At 36.1% G+C, this 15,340-nt stretch overlaps 1 protein-coding gene across 3 annotated transcripts in view; it reads right to left on the bottom strand.

Annotated features, from left to right (window-relative positions):
- Positions 1 to 15,340, bottom strand: part of skor1b (SKI family transcriptional corepressor 1b) — a 77,086-nt gene that overhangs the window by 21,723 nt on the left and 40,023 nt on the right. For 2 of the 3 annotated variants that reach the window (XM_087292439.1, XM_087292442.1), the window contains 2 exons: positions 15,028 to 15,060; positions 14,731 to 14,946 (listed from right to left, as the gene is read on the bottom strand). The gene's annotated coding sequence lies outside the window, so the exon portion shown is untranslated. Of the gene's footprint in view, positions 1 to 1,180; positions 1,330 to 6,910; positions 6,968 to 14,730; positions 14,947 to 15,027; positions 15,061 to 15,340 lie in introns of those variants that run through there. The other variant, XM_087292441.1, reaches the window with a different exon arrangement.

The following is a 15,340-nucleotide window of genomic DNA, read 5'->3' as shown; positions in this document are numbered from 1 at the left end:
CATAATATTTACACCTTATGATGTGTGCCTGCTGGGTAAACATTGACAACATATATTGAAATATATATAGCTATCGTTCAATATAGAAAATAATTATCGAGATTGCATTTTTGCCATATCGCCCAGCCCTAAAAACCCTATAGGAGTGTGTTTCAAGAGTTCACACTTAGCTGATGATCTATCAAAGCTTGTTTGGCATGCTGTCCCGGGAGAGAGCCCCGAGCTCAAGGGATCCTCGAGCCCGGGGCCCCCCCCCGTTCGCAGAGCAAGAGGGGAGCCTGAGCTCGGTGGATCTCAGAACTCCCCGACTGCGATAGCTAAGGGAACACCTGAGAAGGGGGCTAAAGCGTGCTTGGTTCTTAAGCATGATGTATATCTTTAGATGGTGGGAGGAAACCGGAGAGCCCGGGGAAAACCCACGCGAACACAGGGAGAACATACAAACTCCTCACAGAAACTCCCACCGGCTAGGCGAAGCTAGGTGTTCTTGCTGTGAGGCTCTCAGTGCTAACCACTGGGCCACCGTGCCGCCCAATCAAGGTCAAGGAGGAGAATTGGGGAGGAAGGGGGGTTTCTTCCAAACGAAGATAATGTGAACTGAAAACTGGGGTTCTTTATAGTAGCTTAGGGCTCATATGATTGGAAGATAATGATTAGCTAATACGAGACCGGCCGTGATAAATCATAAGCACGTGATCCTCTCGAAATTAGTTTATAAACAAACTTCACTTAGTATGAACAACAAAATATATCCTTTAAAGTATCTCTTTAAACCTTAAAGACCAGAAACAATTTATTAGACAATAGAGATTTCAGTTTTTAAATACAAAAGTGTAACAGCAACTTATACTCAATGTGTATGCCTCATGTTCTTAATAAAGCTGATTGGTTGCACATCTTTCATTCATTCATTCATTCATTCATTCATTCATTCATTCATTCATTCAAAATAAAACATTTTTGAATACTAAATCATGTTTATTTTTTGAAGTATGCCATAAAATATTTCTTATTCTTCTTCTTCTTATTTTTTTTTTACAATAAAAGCAAAATCAAGTGTAGTAGTGCAACAGGATTGCTTGTTTTGATTTTGTGTGTGTGTGTGTAAACCATTACTTTAAATAGTCATTCTTTCAATGACTTTAACTGTCATTATTTCAAGAGTTCACACTTAGCTCACGATTTATACATAGCTTGTCTGGCGTGGTGTCCGGGAAGAGAGTCCTGAGCTCAAGGGATCCTCGAGCCGTGGCTCCACCCTTTCAGTAAGGGGAGATTGAGCTCAGGTTGATCTCAAACTCCCCCGCTGCTGAGGCCAAGGTGAACTTCCTGAGAGTAAGACATTAGAAAAAAGATTTAGGCTTATTTATCTATAATATAGACATTTGGATGGTGGGAGGAAACCGGGGAACCCGGGGGAAACCCACGCGGACACAGGGAGAACGTTCAAACTTTGCACAGAAATACCAGATGGGATGGCGCAGCGAGAACCCATTGCCATTGGTATTCTTGCTGTGAGGCAACAGTGCTAGTCACTGGGCCACCGTGCCGCCCATTCTGGATGAAGGTGGAAGAAGGGGAGGAGGGGGTTTCTTCCAAACGAAGATAGTTGTAGAAAGGAAATGAGGATATATATATATATATATATATATATATATATATATATATATATATATATATATATATATATATATATATATATATATATATATATATGAATATATATATATATATATATATATATATATATATATATATATATATATATATATAGTTACTTAGGATGCTTTGATTGGAGGATCATGATTAGCTAATGTGGACCAGCTGGGTCAATCATGAGCACATGCTCCTCTCGAAATTAGTTTAAAATTAAACTTCACTTAAAAGTCAAAACATTATCAACCATTTGGTAGAGCAGGCAGTTAAATGAAAAAAAAAAAAATAAATCCAATGAATATTTTTTTGAATTGCACAAAAAACGCAATAAATTAAGTTGAAAAAACATAATTCTTTTAGGCGAAACAAAACAAATTAATTTTGTACATCTGTACTTTTTCCAGTGTACTTTTTGCAATGCAGGCTGCCGTAAACATGTTGCTTCGTAATTAAAAGAAAAGCTCTGATCTAAGGTCGCCAAGAGTGAACAACACCAGACCTTCCAATTCAAAGCAAATTACAAATCACGCTGTTCAACTCTGCTGCGGCGAATACTGAGCCAACTCAGCCATGACATCAATCTCATTCATGTTACATACCAAAACAGTGGCAACAATCACAACAACACAAGCGAAACACGGGGGTAATAAGTGCAAGCTATCAACCCTCACACGCGCGATCTAATTGAAGCTCACAGAAACACCTCTTGGCTGCTTTGCCTCAGCCCCAGTAACCTGCCATAATGCATTCGGCCATTTAAATTAACTCTTTTTTTAGGGAAGAGGGGGTGGGAATAAAGCTGTGGCTGTTCAGATGAGCAATGTATCATTATCCAGAGTCCTGCATCCCTTCTAACTGCAGCACCGCAGGCTAGGCAGCCTTGCGTGAGCTCCATCTACTGAGCCAGGCAATCTGGCCAGCAGACATGCATGTATTCATAATGGCAGCAGAGCTTTTGATGTGGCTGAGAGATAGAGAGCGAGGGATGAGGACACTAATGCTCATCATTACTAAATGCTACACACATAACTGCTTATTCCACACACAGAGTGGTGGCTGGTAAATACATATTACCATAGCGCTTCAATTGGATTTAAAACAAAGAGGCTGAGTGGTAATTACTGTAAAGATGGGTAAATGCAAGATGATTTTAATGTGCCTTATTATGTTTGTTAAGGTCATTGGAAATGGAGATAAGGGGTATTTAAAGAAGCAGGTAAAGTTTTTGGGTGGACTTGTTTTGATTGTGGATTGTGTTGTTTTATTTGTTGTTTTTGTTAGGATTTTAAAGTACCCAAAAATGGCATCATGCGTTTGGTTTGTTTGTAGGTTTTATTATTGTATTGAATCATCTCCAGTCCAGTCTAAACTGGACAAGAGATTTCTATTGCCCTGCAAGTAATGGTTATCGAATGGTAAAAGGATGGTAAATCGGATGGTCAGGCAAGGCAAGTTAATTTATATAGCTTATTTCATACACAATGGTAATTCAAAGTGCTTTTCATAAACAAGAATAGAAGAAACAAGAAAATAAAAATGTATTAAAATAATTAAAATAATAAAAACAGATTAAAATGTGTTATGAAAGAATGAAAAAGAAGAGAAAGAAAAAATGGTGTAATCTGACGGAGGTGTAATTAGCATGGTTAAGGATCGAATGAATCACACTGGAAGAATAGGATGGTTAAGGATTGGATGGTATGTAAACTGCAATGTGAAGTGGACGCTGGACAAAGGAAGTGCAGATCCAAACGCAGGTTTATTAAACACAGGGTCAGATCATCAGAATGTTTGTTTGTAGCAGCTGTTGCCGCTTTTGCTTTTACCTTTCTTTGAACTGATTATGGGCCTAACATTTACGTGCATGATCATCCTTTCACTATCGCTCACGGAATGTTTTTCACATGCTTTATTTTGTTTGCAGTTATTTTTGTTAATATGGTTTAATTTTCATCCTTTACAATAACATATAGGAGACGCCCTATTTATCTAAAGTTACCTGATAATCTGGGACCTTTAACTTGGACAAACTACTGTGTATAGTTTTAGATAAATGAGAATATTTAATTTTTTAAATGTCCAAAAAAATTGTTGATTAAAAAGTGTTTGTATACAGCTATATTTAGCTTGTTTTGACACCTTAGTTAAAATTTTGTGGCAAGGAAATAATTAGTTTAGTGTGGCCATAGAAAAAAAAAACATAGTAAGTACTTAGTGTTAAGCCCTAAAAAGTAAAAATAAAATAAAAACAGCTAAATTAACAAGTGTCCCAGAGATGGGTTGTGGCTGGAAGGGCATCTGCTGCGTAAAAACGTGCTGGATAAGTTGGCGGTTCATTCCACTGTGGCGACCCTGGATTAATAAAGGGACTAAGCCGACAAGAAAATGAATGAATGAATGAATGAATGAATAAATTAACAAGGAAGCATGTGAACATAACACAAAATGTAAAAATTAGTAACTTTTAGTATGCAAAAGTCAAATTTATGCATAGGAAAGAGATTTTCACAACAACCAAATTGTGGCTATTGAAAATGACAAGAGACTAGCAACGTTGGAAAACTACTTGCCACAGTGCCTGGTGATCAAAAAAGTCAAATATTTGACAAACCCTGCATATAAACTATATAGTTTAATATACTATTGATGTTAGAGTATAACTGTTGTTGATGTCAAATTGTAAGCATATAGTGGCATATGAACTCTTTCTGAGTGTTGAAGTCTGCTTCTGCTGACGAAACTGTAAAACTACCTTCAGTAAACTTTCTTTGATTGAATCTCTGACTCTTATTCATCTGACACACTGATGATTTTTGGGTTAGAACTATCGGTTCCCCAACACTTTAAACTACTAAAAGGTCAATAAAAATCTCATTATTAATCTGCAGAACTGAATTTTCAACACCAAAAGTCGACAGAGCAGAGATCAAGGTCCCATAATCCAATTCATAACCATAAAAAAATCTGTGAATCACAAAATAAGAAAAATATTCATTGATAGATATTTTTTACAGTGTGTACTTGAGGAGGAAAATGACTTAACATTAAATCTTGTTTTCTGAAAAATACAAAAATATTCATAATTTTGGAGATTAGTATGTCTATTTTCGCAACATTTACTCTTTAAAAAAAACTACACAAGTGAAAATAAATGTGTAGTGATAAACAAACCAAAAGAAGTTCTGCAATTACGCACCTAAAACCTTCACCTTATCTCAAAAATACAGCATTCTAAGATAAAAAAATCTCCTGTCCATGTGTTTCTGCAGTGATTTTAATGTCAACAAACTGTAACACTAACAATTTAATAATACAAATGATGATCAAGTTCTATTTTACAAACGTAATAGGCATAGCTATAACAAATTATTAAAGAATAATGTCTTCTTGTTAGTAAGTTAAGCAATCGTTTAGACACTCGACTATCAGCCATATCTTTTTCTCATCTGTCTCTTTTCTTTTCTCTTCTCTTCGTGCCAGAGAGTAAAAAGCTGAACAGGATTACGGCAGGAATCTGTTCAGTGGGATTTAGAGGCTTTTGGTCCTCAGTGGAACTGCGAGTTTTAATTCAGTCCAGACTCATATTAGGCCGCTGGTCAGCTGAATATAGATGCTGAAATAGGTGTTCTCTAGCCAACGGGGGAAAGAGAGGGGCGGCAGCGCAACCACTGATTTTGAATGATGCCTCTGCCGTCTGAGTAATGAACAGGTCAGAGAGGTCAACCCATTACAACTGCAGCTACTTAATTATTAATTACACACTTCCAGAAAGCAAAGGACAACTTCACGGTGTTGTGTGTGTGTGTGTGTGTGTGTGTGTGTGTGTGTGTGTCGTGTAATGTCAAACACACACACTCAAGCGCCCGTAATAATAAAAACTGAGATTTAAAGCCTAACAGGATTGGGAAACATGTAAAATGAGGAAGCATAATGACAAACAATGAGATATTTAAATTCGATGCTATTTTTAGGTTACTAATTGAATAAGTAAATTAGCGACATTGATCATGTGACCCTGCGTACAGAAGGTCAGATGTGTTTGCATCAGTTTGATAAAACTACCTAATAAAACTCGTAATCAGTTTGATTTATATGTTAATAATTCAAGTAAAAAATTAATTTAAATTAACTTTTATAAATACTCAATATTTATATAATTACATTTTATATAATTTCTTAACACACACACACAAAACATTGAGAAAAAAAAATAAAGAGAACACTTCTAAATTCCTAGTTTATTTGGATTCATGATTTACAGTGACGTCTTTGAGTAAATCATAATTTGTGTTTTATTCTGTGAACTGTTTCTATGTTTCAAAACATTTATATTCATTTTTAGACAACACAATATCCATGTTTCAAGACAAGAAATCAATATTGGGTGGAATAATCTTGAATTTTCAATTAAAATTAATTATAAAACATTGTTTTTTTTGACCAGCTGCCATTTTTTGGGGAAACATGCTCTAAATAATAATAATTTTGGTTAAAGGTCCCATGAAATTAAAGTTTTTTTAGATGTTAGTATCAGTATTGTTAGTTTTTAAAGGGCACCTATGGTAAAAAATCTACTTTTCAAGCTGTTTGGACAGATCTGTGTGTTGGTATAGTGTATAGACCGTCATACTGGGGTGATATGAACACACCCAGTCCTTTTTTTTTCAATTTAACTACAAAAAAAAGGGTCGGCCAATTGGAGCTGTTTTCAAATCGTAGGTGTGCGATTCTCCCCGCCCACCGAATTGATTGACAGATGCGCGCATTAACATGTTCCGGTAGTCGCGTGTATATGTCAACAAGACCAGGCAGACATATGCAAAGCAACCGGGAATAAAAGGTCTGTTCTGTTCGGTAGGATCAGCAATCATCATCAAATGTGATTAAGAGTAAGTTTAACATGTTTAAAGTGTTTTAAAACAGAGTATGTGTGTAATTAATTACAGCGTTTTACTTCAGCTTTACTTCATCAGCACAGCCGCGTGTCAGAACAATTATAAAAGGAGACGCTTCAATCCCGGTTTGTGGAAGTTAAATCAGGTTTATTTTGTACATTAGCATAACAGATAACCACACTTGAGGTTAGCCTTAACTAGGCTAAGTGCGCTCTGTCTGTCTGCCTGCCTGCGTGTGTGTGTATCATCTGCGGGGTGTGTGTGTGTGTGTGTGTGTGCGCGCGTTAACTTTGTAACGATATTGTGTGTGACTCATCAATGCAACTTCACAATACTGATTAGTAAAGGTTAGTTCTTACTGTAGTAACTCACAAACGCTACGTGAGACCTCCTTCCTTTAAGTCTGTCTGTTGTCTGACGCAGCTGAGGGAGGAGGCATGTAGAAACAGTGGGCGGGAAAGAAAAAGCTTAAAGGCGCAGTACGACAAAACCACCCCCTGCTGGAAATCAGTATAAGACAGCATCTTGTAAAATGTATAATGAAAAATCTGATGGGTATTTTGATCTGAAACTTTATATACACATTCTAGAGACGCAAAAGACTTATATTAAATCTGAAAAAAGGGGTAACCTAGGTGCCCTTTAAGACATCTATAAGCTCGTGTGCTCCAGAATAGAAACACAATTAGATTTTTTAAAGATATTAAACTGATATACATGTAAAGCTTGTAGTTTGTCACTTCCGCCTGAATGGATTAACGGTTTTATTCACGTCACCTCATACTACAGCAAAGATATTTACATTAGATGTTGCCTACGCTATTGTTATCTATTGGAAGGAATGCGTCAATAGAGCCGCCATTTTAGTACCGGGTGGCGCTCCTTTGAAATAAATATGGGACCAAGGTGCTGTCCATCAGAGATATATACACATATACATATATCTATGATTGGGAGTTTCCCAGTGGTCAGTATGCAAATATTTTTTTTTTAATTACGAAAATTATAATTTTACATGACTATTCTAAATCGATCGATAAGTGAATGCACGGGCATTGCCGACAAAGAGCATGTGTTTGTGTGCATGCAGATATATTATCCTCCCTCCTGGTTAAATTTGATCTAATCCTTGTCCTGAAACACACCCCCTCTCCTGCTTTCCCTTCTCATTCTGACTGAGGGAGTGATTCGTTTGCGAATGAATCTCCGTTACACTGTAAAAAAATGCAGGGTTCCACACAATTCATTCATGTTGTGCCAACACAAACTGATTAAGTTAACCTAACACTTTTAACTAAATTATGTGGATTGAACATAAAAAATTAAGTTGTCCCAATGAAATCTCAAGAATTGTGTTGATTCAGCTTAATTTGAATAAGTAGTTTGAACAAGGAAAAAATGTATATTTTTTTGTGTATGCACGACTTTCACTTAGCCGACAATAATACAAGCACCACTGCGTCATGATGTCATATTTCATTTACATTATTTGCTTATTTTATTCAACAAAATTAGCATAAGCCTTGTATTTAGTGCGAGTTGGTGCTACTTTGCCTTATGGTCAGTGCAGTAATAGACTATATATTATCATCAATACTTGTTTAGCACAAAAATTCACAATATACAAAAACGTTAAAAAAAATAAATCTTGCCAAGGAAATGTTCTGCCTTTGTGCTTTGTTTTCTTTGTTTGCTTGTTACTACACCCATACACAGTGCTAAAGTCCAGCATCTTCACATTGGTTTTAGTCTTGACCACTGGTCTTGACTAGTGCGATTGAATGACTTCTGTCCTGGGAGCACTGTACAAATGTTGACGCATAGCCAGGGTCCGTATGCCATATCTAGTCTATATATCTATGATATCAAATCCCAACAAATCACAATCAAATGCTTTCTAGTATCTGACAAGCCCCGCCCCTTTCAAGGCGCTTCTCATTTGCTTCTCATTTGATGCACTTGAGCTCAATCACTCTCACTGGCAGAGCGGTGATTAAACTAGACATGGACTGGTACTAGTCTGATGGTATGATAACCTTGGATAAAAATATCCCTGTTTCACGGTATCACAGTATTGTGATAACGGCTCCAAAATAAGTTATTTTTAAATGTCTGGGTAAAAAGCAACTTTTTTCTTCCATTGAACACAATATATTTTATTTTGAGAAATATTTAAAATAATTTGGACCAGTAGCTTTTGATGTAGACCAGAGATGCCCAAAGTGGGGCCCGTGGGCCAAAGCTGGCCCATGGTAACCTTTGATTTGGCCCGACATCCCTACTAAAAAGAGAGAGAATGATGGGGAGGTGGTTGGGGTGAATTCCTTTGGCAGAGATCGACATTTCAAAATTGACAAAACCTTTTGTTCGTTTGATTTATTGCTAAGCTACAAAAAAATCCAACTGAAATGAAATTATTCAAATAAATGTTGTAAATGAATCAGACTTTTAAAATGTAAATAAATACTGCCACTTGACAGATATAGGACAATGCATAAGATGTCTGCCAGCAAATCAAGGTAAAGGCAGGTGCAGCTCGACTAGTATTTTCAGCCTGATCTCACGAGGAAGCATAAGTATTTTACGTTTTGTCAGTTCAGTGGCTAACTCGTACGAATTTGTACGAGTTCAGTCGTACGAAAATGTACGATTTTAAAAAGGAGGCATGGCACCTAACCCCACCCCTAACCCCAACCGTCACTGGGTTTTGAGTAAATCGTCATACATTGAACAAATTAGATCTTACCAATTCATAAGAATTAGCTACTAAATCAAAAAGTTACGAATTGCCATGAGATTGCGTTGGAATTTTTCACATTGAACTCTATTGTGTTATAAATGGGATTGTTTATGTTTCTACATTAATAAGTTCATTATTAAATGCTACAAATGATACTGCATTAGTTAATACAAATTAAAGCAACATTTTCTAGATATTTTAAATATTACCAAATTAATCAGGAAATTACCAATGGCCAATTTAATATATACAGGTTTGGTGTGTATATTTGGCCCACAACCCCTTAATCAAGTTTGCCTTTTTTCCCTTTATAGGAAAAGGTTTGGGCACCCCTGATGTACACGTTCATTTTCTGCTGGAGATATTGTTGCCCTAAAAAAACAAAATAAAATAGTTGTGAAAAAACGTATAAAAAAATTAATAAAATCTTGCATAGACCTTAGGAACGGCAGAACGGAAAACTTGGGCGGATTTAAAACCTTGAAACCGGTTATCGAACCATACCTAGCAAATACAAAATGCTATTTTATGTTTTTTTTAAAGGGGTAGGAGCTACACTGTCCCACCCTCTCTTTGCGTTTTGGTTGAGATTACGTCAAACATCCAATAAAATTATATATTTCAAAGCTCTTCATGGGAACTTTAACGCATATGAATATATCTTATCAATAATAACTTTAGAAATATTAATACCCAAGTAATCCAGCAAATCCATAGAGAAAAAAACTTAAATATTATAGAATGAAGCTTTTTTTATACTCATTCCACATGCTCACTAATTTATAAAATTTATTACATATAAAATCCATTAAAAAATTCAGAATAAAGGTGTTTTCAAGCAAATGTGTGTGCAAAAGTTGTCATGCTTGTTTTCCATATTTCTCACTTCAACCAAACAGCAAATGCAAAAAGTTGAGAGTAACACCATGTAGAAATGTTCAACATGAGCTCCATGCACCATGCAGATGAGATGGATCTAACTTAATAATTACACGTGGTGACAGAAAACCACACTTGACTCTCACAGTTACTGTATGCAATTAAAATATTATTCATTACCTTTTAAATACAACACTGGTGCCGAAATCCCATTAAATTTGGGATAATTGAGTGTGTTTAATTATCAGCTGTGGCAGGAAGTTAGTTTAGGAGAAAGTCGAGAGAGAGAGAGAGAGAGAGAGAGAGAGAGAGAAAGAGAGAGAGAGAGAGAGCGAGGAAATGAGAGAGACGCGAGTAAACGGTGACCTAGTTAATGTCAGAAACATTGTGTTTTAAAAATGACCTTGCTCTCGAAGCCGGGCTCAGAATAACTCAGAATAACTCTTCTCTCAGACACCCAGGGCATAGGAGAGTAATAATGTTCAAATGCTGTATCTTTTTCCTCTCACCTACTGAAATGATGTGTATTGCAGAAATATTACCGTCTCAGGGCAGGCTGTGGTTCATCGTTTCTGTAAGTGTTTGACTGCGCGATGTGTTGCAGAGTAATAACAGTTTTTTTAGCTTGGTAACTGAGAACTATTTGTTATGGAGATGGCTTATGATCTGTAAACTATGCTTTATGATTGGGTCAAACCCAAGATAGAGTTGCAGGACTTTTCTAAAAGGGATATAAAATGATAAAATACTACCAAGCAAATAATTACAGTTAACTTTTAAAAGGAAGGAGAAAATGTGTATCTCTAGCTATAATTACAGTATTTTAATACAAATTCTGTGGCACTGTGGCTCAGTGGTTAGCATTGTCGCTTCACAGCAGGAAGGTTGCTGGTTTAAATGCTGATTGGGTTAGTTGGTATTTCTGTGTGGAGTTTGCATGTTCTTCCCATGTTCGTGTGGGTTTTTTCCGGTTGCTTCAGTTTGCCCCACAGTCGAAAGACATGCGCTAAAGGTGAATTAAATAAACTAAATTTGGCCATAGTGTATGGGTGGTTCCCCATGTTTGCATGGGTTTCCTCCGGGTAAATCTGCTGCGTAAACATATGCCAGAATAGATGGTGACTTATTCCACTGGGGCGACCTCTGAAATAGAGACTAAAGGCTTGTACACACTGGGATGCTTTTCGTTTGCGTATATCGTCAGCATTTTTTAAGATGTTTTTCCAGATTCAAACTAAATTTTCACTGGCGTCGAGCAGAAGAGTATGCAAAATGACGCTACACAACTTCAAGCTTCTGACACCCACTTGTAACACAGAAGAAGACAAAGTTGACATGCTTGTTGTTATGGATGGTTCAAGTAGCAACTCCGACTTTAGCAATGAAGAAATGATTATTGTTTCACCAGGCGTTCAGGCCTCTGGGCATCTTCTTCAATGTGTGCTCGCATTGACAGTTTTGCACTTGAGCACCTTTAAGTGGTGTTTACTGTAACTTCAGCAGGTCTGTGCACGTGAACAAAAGTCCCAACCTGATTGGTGGAGAAGGTTTTGATGCGGCATGTGAAACAAACAAACAAACAAAAAAAAAACGAGCATGAGGCGGTTTTTTAAAAATGATGCTTTTTCTCCTGCAGTTTTGCGCTTTGGTTTGCACGATCACATTGGCGCCTTTAATTTAGTCATGAGGCATTAAACGTTGACGGAAAACGCAAACAAAAAACGTATCGTGCGCACGGGCCTTAAGCCGAAGGAAAATGAATGAATGAATGAAAAAGACAAATATGTGAAAATGCAGCATGTTTGCATTGTGAGGATTTGCAGCATGTGTGGTGTCAAACAGATGAAGATCTTTTTTGAATTTACTGGCTTTTTTTGTAATTGGATGCGTTTTCCTAAATTGCAACACGTTAAGCTCTCTCGGCCACCGTAAATTTGTTACAAATGTATGTCCCTACAAGCTAGCTGTCAAATCTACAACTTTTTACAAATAAATAAATGTTATTTAATGAATAGAATAAATGTTTCTAAACATTGTTTTGTTGTCAAATTACGGCATTTTTGTAAAAAACTCTAATAATCACAAACTTGTATATCTACTTTAATCTTTTTTTATTTTTATTTTTTTTTACGCTTTTATAAACCCTGAAGTTGTTTTTGACAAAATTATGTTTCTATATTTTTAAGTACATCCAACAATATTTACTGGTTTGAAATGTTGAAAAATGTGTACAATTGTACAATATTTAGACACATTTATGTTTTTGTACAGAACAATGTACAGAAATTTGGCAAAAAAATACAATATTTTTGGTACTGTTTGATGTTCCTATATCTTTAGTTGTCACTGAAGTATTTTTTTGCAGTATTTTGGCACAGCCCCTATCTTCTATATATATTATCTGTCTTTACTATATCTATTCTATATTAGGGTCAGAACTAAACTTTGCCGGACACTGGCCCTCCAGGACATCGTTTGTATAAAAATTTCAAAAGGTATACAGTTTTACTGTTTAGGTACAAATATATAGCTTTACAAGTGTCAATATTGATCCTTTAATTTAATTCTGTAGTCTTTGGGCACAAACTCAGATGTCTCTCTCTTTTGTTGCTAAAGTCTACAGTACAAATACATGTTCAAATATCTTTTATTGTCAAATACTTCAGCAACTTGGCACAAATATCCATGACATGAAAAAAGCTAACCAAATCAGATGCCAATATGAATAATCAGCTTGAAATCTTAGCATAAAAGTCTAAAATACACAATATAAAAGACAATATCACTCGGACTATGCTAAATACACACAAAATGCAAAATCTGAAGTGAAGTGTAGCCAAGTATGGTGATCCATACTCTGAATTTAAGCTCTGCATTTGTGCAAGTGCACAGACAGACAAGTGAACACACTCTCCCTTCTTGAACACACACCGGCAGGAGTGGACAGCCATATTGTTAAAGCGTTTGGTGCCTTCCTAAGGGTCTCACCTCAGTGATGATATTAAGGGTGGAAGAGAGCATTGTGCTTAAAGTCCAACCCTCTAACCATAAAGCTACAACTGCTATGATGTATCTGAAAGCAAACCCAACTGGGAACCACAGCCATTTCTAACAACCAACTCCAAAAATAATCTGTTCAATACATACATTAATCTACGTATGCAAAAGCCTGCTTTGTTTATCTGTACATTTGTTTTGTCTAACTTTAACCCCCAGAAAACAAAATCATGCTTTTATATCCTTTACTTGTCAAAAATTGCAGTATTTTTTTAATTAAAATAATTCTTAAAAAGTCTTAAAATATCTTAAATTTCAAAAACAAATTTCAGGCTTTAAAAAGTCTTTAATTCACTGAAATATTGTGTTTTGTGTCTTAAATTAGTCTTAAAATGCATTAGGTTGAATAGAATACTACTCAATCAATCAATTTGGACCAAAAGCCAACAAATGTATATTTTTGATTTTTTTATGTAATTGCCTCCACAATAAATATACTTTTAACAATTTTATACTTGTCATTAAAGAAATAAATATTATGGTGAAAAGTCAATATAACTGTTTTCTTTTTTTGACTCATTAAAGTATGTCACTAAGAATATAATTACATTAGATTTTTTTTTTGTGACAAACTGGTTCATTAAAAAAAATAATCATTAATATTTAGCCCTGTATAAGTTTAAAATTTCATAGTGGTCTTAAAAATGTCTTAAAAAGTCTTAAATTTGAGTTGACGAAACCGGCAGAAACCCTTCATTTTAATTTTTTAAAACCACAAGTAAATCTGATAATGAACCTGATCAAACAAATCTCGAGAAGATGGAACTGTGGGAATGGATCAGGATAGCAGGAGACAGAAGCAAAACGATCTAAAATCAGCAAGAAAACATGACAGAAAAGGTAACTGTGGGCTCTTCTTGAAGACTAGACAGAGTGAGTCATTTCATTTATTTTTTCACTTGGAAGTAAACAATGTCAGTGTGTTAGTAAACTGAATAATGATGTTTCATAAGAGTTTTGTTTTGTAGATGTTTATTTTTTCCCACAATTGAAATATATATAGCAGAAAATAAAATAATGTTCAGAAATGTTATGCTTTTTTGGGCTAATACCGTTTAGTGAAATCATGTTCCGTGAAAACTAAAATTGTGTGGAGGACGTTGATCACAGTAATTTTTATTTCTTGGTTTTGTTCCTGGAAATATTCATTTACAAATTAAGCACTAATTTTGACACAAATTATGTCCTTAAATGTAAAGAGTGTTTTGGCACACACTTCTCTATCTTTAGCTGTCAAACTCTACAGTGATTTGGCATAAACACAGGTTCCTTTAATTAACATCTTTAATTGTCAAGTGCTTCAGCATCTTGGCACAAATTCACATGACACATGAAAAAAGCTAACTAAATCGGGCAGATCCTAAAATGGACAACCTGCTTAAAATCCTTGCAAAAAAGTCAAAAATGCTTATAACAAATAACAGCAACCATATGAACCCTAAAGCAAGAGATGTTAGAAATGAGCAACTCCTAAAAACATTAATAGGCAAATGCAAAATCTACCTTGTTTATCAGCACGTTATGTCATGTCTGAAAGCGAGCGGCCATAAGCCTAAGGGGTAACATGCTGGGCGCTGCCCCGCGAGCTCTCCTTGGTCTTAGACCGGCTGTGCGGTTCTGCCTGGCCTGCCGGTTCGGCCTCAGAGCAGGATGGCTGGGGGCAGTTGAGTCTGGTGTTACTGAGCGAGATGGAGACGCTCTGCCTGCAACTTCACCGTGCTTCATTAGGAAACAAAATATAAGCTTTCCACTCCATTACCAATGACTTTAGGAGTGAAAGCACATAAGACGGCGACTCACCTCATCAGCAATGCATTGCAATAAACGCGCAGGCTTGAGGAGAGAGAGAGAGAGAGAGAGAGAGAGAGAGAGAGAGAGAGAGGAGGGTGAGCGGGGGCAGAAAACAGCATTAGCCTACATATGATGTCTTTACAGTGGAACAGCGAGGAAAAATCATTAATGCAATAAAATGTGCCCAGATTAATCAAACGCATCAAACTCTTATGAAAATATCACAGGGGTAGAAATGTTCTATTACGTCTAATGGTGTCTAATCTAATACAGGCAGTTAAGGGCTTGGGTATTTCTTCATTGTGAAATGCAATTTGGGAAG

Source organism: Danio rerio, chromosome 18, assembly GCF_052040795.2.
Source record: "Danio rerio strain M-AB ecotype USA chromosome 18, GRCz13ab, whole genome shotgun sequence".
NCBI classification, from domain to species: Eukaryota; Metazoa; Chordata; class Actinopteri; order Cypriniformes; family Danionidae; genus Danio; species Danio rerio.
This window is presented reverse-complemented; position numbering and strand designations above follow the sequence as displayed.